The following is a 7,114-nucleotide window of genomic DNA, read 5'->3' as shown; positions in this document are numbered from 1 at the left end:
AAAAAATTGATGTCTGTATGACATATTATAAATTTTTATTTATGAAAAACAACCTAAAAATCTTACATAAAAATGCAGAGATAAAACTATGATAAATTATTAAATAAGATAAAATATTATATATAAGTATCCTAATTCGTAGAATGAAATGTAGCTAAGTATTCTTTTAAAAAAGAACCCATTGTTAAAAATATTTGCTGATCTCAATAGTAGACAATTCTTAAACCTGGCCTAAATCAACTCTACAAGCCTTTAAAATGGCAAAAAGTCTAAAAAGCCCAAAAATGGACCAATCACAGAGAGATAAAGGAGTTTTATAGGTGAGCTAAAGTCAAAGAAAATCAGGACAAGTGGGATGTGTCGTTTGGCTAGAGAACCACCTCTCAGTATTGATGATGTCTCTTCTAAAATAATGTTACTGGTTTTGCATACAGAATAAATGCCTTTGGGAGAAAAATGTGTGTGTGTGTGGTGTGCAGCCATAGTAACAGAGGGCATTGGAATATACATGGCTGTCTAACTTATGTTACATTGGCTGATCAGTAAACTAAGACAATAGCTCTGAAAATTAGATGCAGATGTATTAAGAACTTGAAATCTAATTCTAGTTTTTCATATCTATGTGGTCCAAGATGAGCAATCTCATTTTTATGGGTCAAGTGCAGCTTTTATTAAAATAGGAGGCAATAGTATTAAGTTTCCTCTGAGACTCATTGTGAGAAATAGCTTATTAGCAGTTGTGTAGAGCTTTGAAAATATAAAGTGTTTAATGTAGTTAATCAGCGGGTAAGCAGGTTTCTTCATTTATAATTAAGCACTCTCTTTTTCAGTGTGTAGTAGTTCCTGTGATGTTAATTTAAAGTCATTTGCTGCCACCAGTTAAGGTTTCAAACTCTTACAATCAATCTGCGATTAGTATTGGATATAACAGAGGTCCAATAGACATAAAGAGACTCCACAGAACTAAACACATTGTAAGTGAAAAGGGAGAAGAAATCCCTTTCCCCAAATGCAATTTCTTAGTCTAAATATTGAAAATCCCTTAACACCAGCCTGAGAGAACATTCGATTTGCCTTAATGTATCATAAAGTGTGATGGATGAACCTCAAAACGTATTTGTTTAGCCTGGCAATGCATGTAAAGGATTGGCATCAAGCTGAGCCTCTGTCTGGGTAGTCAATTTAGAAAAACTAAACTATAACCTATTGTCCCACCCTTCTTTTTAATATTCTGAGAACTGAATGCAAATGTCACCCATATTCATTTTTGAAAGTTTACTCTCAAGAACATTCTAATTGTACTCCTCTAATTTGTGATTTACAAAGATTCAACATGAATGGAATTTAATCAAAGTGTAAACTCAGAGCCAGCTGCTGAGGTCAGGGCAGGGCTCACTGCTGACCTCTGCCTACAGACAGAGGATTTCTACCTCTGGATAGCTGAGGTTCTGGGGAAACTTCCATTAGGTAAAACGAGGTTCGATTTTCAGTTTATCCTTTAAAGGAGTGACCATTGACTTTACTAGTCCAGGGTTGTAATTTTTAAGGAAATAAGCTTAATGCAGATAAAGGGAAAGAAGCTGTGAGAGCAGACTACTTTTTTGACTGTAGATGTCGACTTGAAATTATGAAATGTACAAATGTACCGCCCCCTTTCTCTCTCTCTCGACCTTATATTCCTTTAAAGAGGAAAGAAGTAGGAGGCAAAGGGCATACATACAAGCCTAAATACAGACATGTACATATGTAAATATATTTAAGATTAAGGGGGGACCGGATTTAGGTGCAAATAATTATAGGCTTGGTAGTAGGGTTGCAGGTGGACATTGGGCCTCCTCATGCGCACTCCCCTAATACAAGAGCACCTTGCTCAGCTAAATGGTCATTTCATCACATCGACCTTCCCGACATGATCGCTGAAGACAGATGTGTGCATAAGAAAATGTGGTGAAGAAAGCTGATGGTGCCTGGCTATCAAAAGATATAGCGTCTGGGGTCTTAAAGGCTTGTAGGCAAACAAGCGGCCATCTAGCTCGGAAACAACAAAGTCCACAGAGAAGAAGCACACGAGCCTGTACGAACACGAGGTGTTGAAGGGAACTGGTAGCAGACACCAAAGAACAAAAATCATCATTGTATGACCACCTTCCCCACATAAACGCTGAAGACGAATGTGTGCATAAGTAAGTGTGGTGAAGAAGGCTGATGGTGCCCAGCTATCGAGACCTATAGTGTCTGGGGACTTAAAGGCTTGAAAGTAAACAAGCGGCCATCTAGCCCAGAAGCAACAAAGCCCACATGGAAGCAGCACACCAACATGTGTGATCATGAAGGGCCAAAGGAACCAGGCTTCAAACACCAAAGGCGGGGGGGAGAATCATATCCTCATCAATGAGGGTGGCCCGTGATGGAGACCCAATGCCCATCTCTAGACAACTGGACATACCTTGCAGAGGGGTAGTGGGGAGATGAGTCACTTAGGGTTCAGTATAGCAATAATGAACACAATTACTTGTTATAGTTTGTCTTTATTTTTTTGTTGTTCAATTTAATTAAATCAGCGTTTTGGAGGACATACTTTGTAGTTGCTAGTTGCTTCTTTTTGTTTATAGACATGTTTTCGGAATCACTGAGGGAAATGTGATAAAGAAAAGAGAACCATAAGTGTGTGAGGTTTTGAGGAGCAGAATGATCCTTTATGAGCAAACAGGAGCGCTCTAGAGACCTAGATGAGGAAGAATACTGGGACCTCATTCAAGCTTGACCACACTGACTGGCTCCAAACAACAACAAATAAACAATCTCACTGCCGTTGACACAAGTTTGAATCAAATTGACCCTATAGGACAGAATAAAACTGCCCAGGTGGAGAGTCCTATTGATCTCTAGACTCAATCTTTACAGGAGAAAAAAGCCTTCTCTTTCTACCTTATAGCTGCTGGTAGCTTCAAACTGCTGCCCTTGTGGCTAGCAGTTCAACATGTAATCCTCTACACCACCAGAGCTCCTTCCTTGTCAGCCACAGTCATTCCTGCTTCCAAATAAAAGGGCTTCCTTCAATGCAATCGTGTTTGTTTGCATACTTCTCAGAACTCAACTGGAAGTCAGTTCTGAGGAAAGGAGAAGCAAGTACCTGACATCTACATACACTTATAGTCTCTGAAATAGCATTTTCGAAACTTAAAAAAATCAGCTAGGAGTGATATCAAAACAAATCAGGACACTTAACTTATTTGTAATCCACTGTACTCATATTATTAGTTTATATTATAAACCAAATATTTAATATAATATTCAAACATAGTCATTAAATATTAAATGGAACATTAGTATATTTAGTATAATTATTACATATTAAATATAATATTATATATTAAAAGTTTTCTTTTATATATATATCATATATATATATCAATATATATATATTGCAATGCTCCTAGAGGGATGGTTGTATGTCATTCTCCTCTCAAAAAGCAATGAAAGAAACAAAAAATACCTTAATTTATGAACATCTCTTAAGATCAATATCCTACAAAATAAAAATGTAAAGATAGTGTCCTGAGAGAAGCTCTCAATTAATGAGACTAACTGAAAAGACTCTCAAATTAGATTCCATTTTTGATGTTTTAAACATTTCCATTATTATGATTATCATAACACAATCTATAAGATTGTCCAGTGGAAATATAATTAATGATTAAAAAGCCATGAAATGCAGGGAATAGACTTCGATTTTTTAGGTTAAGTATTTAATGGTACATTGAAGTTACAAAATATAGTCATCCAATGAACCTGTCAATAGTTAAGGGCAGCAAGCCTCCTCCTTCCCGAATCAACCAGCAATATATATTTTTTTATTTATGAATCTGTCCTTGTATTGAAAGTGTATATTTTGAGATTCATCAAAACTATTTAAAAGCATTGAAAACATATTAGTTTCTACACAAATCACAAGCCCTGATATAAACTGATAAATTTTAATGTAACTCAGTTACTTGAAGAAATACTAATCTATCTATCTTAAATGGTCACAAACAAGTTTTTAAAGCATTTTATAAAGAACATAAAAGTATTAAAGCTCATAGAAGAGAGACAGGAGTAGACTTTTTTCTTCTTCTTATATACACTTGGATATTCCTATGTTCACTTCCTTTTACCTTACGACTCCAATCAGCAAAAGAACTTCTGAAAGAAAGTCCATTAATAAACAAGATTAACAACAACAACAAAATAGTTATAGTTTTCATAAAAGTGGCTTAAAACAGCCCCTTGCTAATTTGAATGTAGAATCACCTGCTGTAAAGAATGTGGGATTTTATTTCATTACAAAACATCAAGACCCTCTTCATTTTGTGAATTTACTTGAAGCTAATTACTTCAGTTAGCCATTCAAATTGCTAGAGCAAAGACTGGATGAACTGTAATCACCTTTCAGTTGTTCAGTTGGACATATGTGGGCAAGCAGTTTTTGAAAGTGTTACAGTAAGAAAAGGTTTTTCAGTTGGGCAAAAAAAATGATGGTCTGGGGGAATAATAACTCTTGAAAAGGGAGAAAAAGTGAATTTAAGGAGTAATAAATAATGTTTTCATTTTATTTTGTCATTCCTACTATTTCTGATTATGGTTCCAGAGAAGAATATTGAAATACTGAAAGTACTATGGACTGCTAAAAGGACAAATTTGTCTGTCGTGGAAGAAGTACGACCAGAGTACCCCTTAGAAGCAAGAATGGTGAGATTTCATCTTACATACTTTGGACGTGTTGTCAGACTAGTCCCTGGAGAAGGACATTCAGTTTGCTAAAACAGAAGGGCAATGAAAGGCGACGGAGTGACACTGTGACTGCAACAATGAGCTCACGCGTGTGAACAATTGTGAGGAGGTCCACGACCAGGCAGTGTTTGGTTGTGTTGTGCATAGGGTTGCTAAAGGTGAGAACTGACTCAATGGCTTCAAACAACAACCATTTCAGTGTGAATTCCAAAGTGTCTTCATGAATAACGAGGAACAAACCCTATTACACTGTGGCTGCTACATAAATTGGACATACCTGATGTCTTATAATCAACCAACTGCCCATGAGCCGATTCTGACTCACAATGACCCTATTGGACAGAGCAACAGGACGGCCTAGGGTTTGCAAGGCTGTGAGGCTTTGTGGGAGAGCACTGATTCCACTTTCCAGGGCATGTGTCTACGCACCAACTACTTAAATACACTACGTAGCACAACTTACCAGCTTTATATTTAAATTTAATACTTTGAATTTATTTTTTCTATCATAGTTAAGAATATCTCTTCATTGAGAAAAATGAGAAATAATTTAGAAGAAATTAGTCTTTCATTTTCTAATTAAAAAGATCTAAGACTAGAAGCATTTTTATGATGAACTAAAACTTGGAAAAACTTGCGCTAAATAGACATGTTTCTAAAGTGGGATATCTTTAATATGTACAGAATTAATCATGTATCAATGAAAATAATGAGGTCACTTCATCTTAAAAGTCATTCTTTTAGTTTTTCTTCTGTACATTTTTTATCTCAAAAGCTGCATATTGTCTCCTTTCAAATGTAGTTTCCCTATCTTGCTGTTGCCAACCCCTCCCACATATTCCCTGATACCCCACATACTTTCACCTATTTACTTTTAAAATTTTAATATTTTCCTTTGTATATGCTATTGTTTACACTAAAATGTTTTTTATTTCCTTAAATCTAAAATCGCTCAAGTGATTTGAAATCACCCACCTGTACTGTCTCATACTTGAATGGAAGCATAGTGTTTTTAATGTTGCCACTCTGGCACTGAGAGCTGAAAGGTTAGCAATGATCTTTTAATCAATTGACAGAATGGCATTTTCCTGTTCTATTTTTAAATCTGTTTTATTTTGTATTCTTATCATTTTACTTTTTTTATTCTTCATTGTGCTTAAAAATCACCTTCATACTGGCGTCTATGATTGGAAAGCTATGAGATACTATTGAAGAAAATACGCCATGGACTTTGTTCCTTTGCAACACAGTGTTTCTGACACTGTCCCTAGGATCTGAGTTCTGCTTGTCATTTAAGTTAAGAAAGTGTTGTAAAGTAAAGCTTTAATGAGAAGGGAAATACTGTTTTATGACTGTGTCTGCCCCAATTACAGGCCTTGAGTTTTTCCTTCATAGTCTTGACCTCCTTTCACTACTGTGTTTGGAGAACAGGGAGCATTGTTCATTTCTTTTTGTTTATTTTCTTTTTCTTTTATTTAAAGATTTGGTTCATGAGGCACAAAATGCTTTGACCGGATTCAAACATTTTCCTTTAAATGAAAATAATATTTAAATCATCAAAATATATCCTTGCAAGCTCTAGAGAACAACTACAAAAATAGTATGGATATACTGAATGGCATAATAACATGAATCATTATTCACTAGGAATTTATATAAATTATCTTAACCATCTGATCCTACCCTAGGGGGACTTGAAACTCATTACTATTAAATTCAATGTTGTACATTATTGAGATATATGAAAGTAAGACAAACCTAGTAATTTCATAGCCATAAAATTTCAGTGCCAAGGATATGCTTAAAGTTTCATAACACACACCCAAGAGTATGCACACAGTTATACACATAATTTATAGCATGTCATTCAAGGATAAATCGTCACATTAGTACAAGATTATTTGATAGTATAAGAGGTAAGTTTAACAGTTTTATAATGTCATGCTTCCTCCAAAGTGGTAAGCTGTATTAAAATTTTAAAGCCCTGTAGGTCTAGAATGTCTTATTTTAAACCACAGGACAAGGATCTGAACTTGTACATTACCTATAATCCAAGGATTGGGACTTGTGCATTACCTAACAGATGGCAGAACTAAATACAGTGTGGAGAAATCCACTGTTGAAACAAGCAAATGTTAATACAATGGGTAGTTCCCTCCCCCTAAAAAATGTAATTTCACTTGGCTCAGAGGTGCTTTCCAAGTATGCATTTTTCCTGCTAGGTGAACATCAAGCAACTTGTTCTGAATTAGTGCATCCAGTGACATCACCTGGGAAGGTTCTCCCTGGTCACAGTGAATTTTTTCGTGAAAGCAGTTACGCTTGAATCTTGTTTGTTTTG

The 7,114-nt window shown here is 35.5% G+C and overlaps 1 protein-coding gene across 1 annotated transcript in view; it reads right to left on the bottom strand.

The window, feature by feature from the left end:
• Positions 1 to 7,114, bottom strand: part of MDGA2 (MAM domain containing glycosylphosphatidylinositol anchor 2) — a 1,014,104-nt gene that overhangs the window by 260,793 nt on the left and 746,197 nt on the right. The window lies entirely within an intron of this gene.

Source organism: Echinops telfairi, unplaced genomic scaffold (assembly GCF_000313985.2).
Source record: "Echinops telfairi isolate 266 unplaced genomic scaffold, ASM31398v2 ScPeMD7_18;HRSCAF=68, whole genome shotgun sequence".
NCBI classification, from domain to species: Eukaryota; Metazoa; Chordata; class Mammalia; order Afrosoricida; family Tenrecidae; genus Echinops; species Echinops telfairi.
Note: the sequence above shows the minus strand (reverse complement) of the source record. Positions and strands in the feature narration are given on the sequence as shown.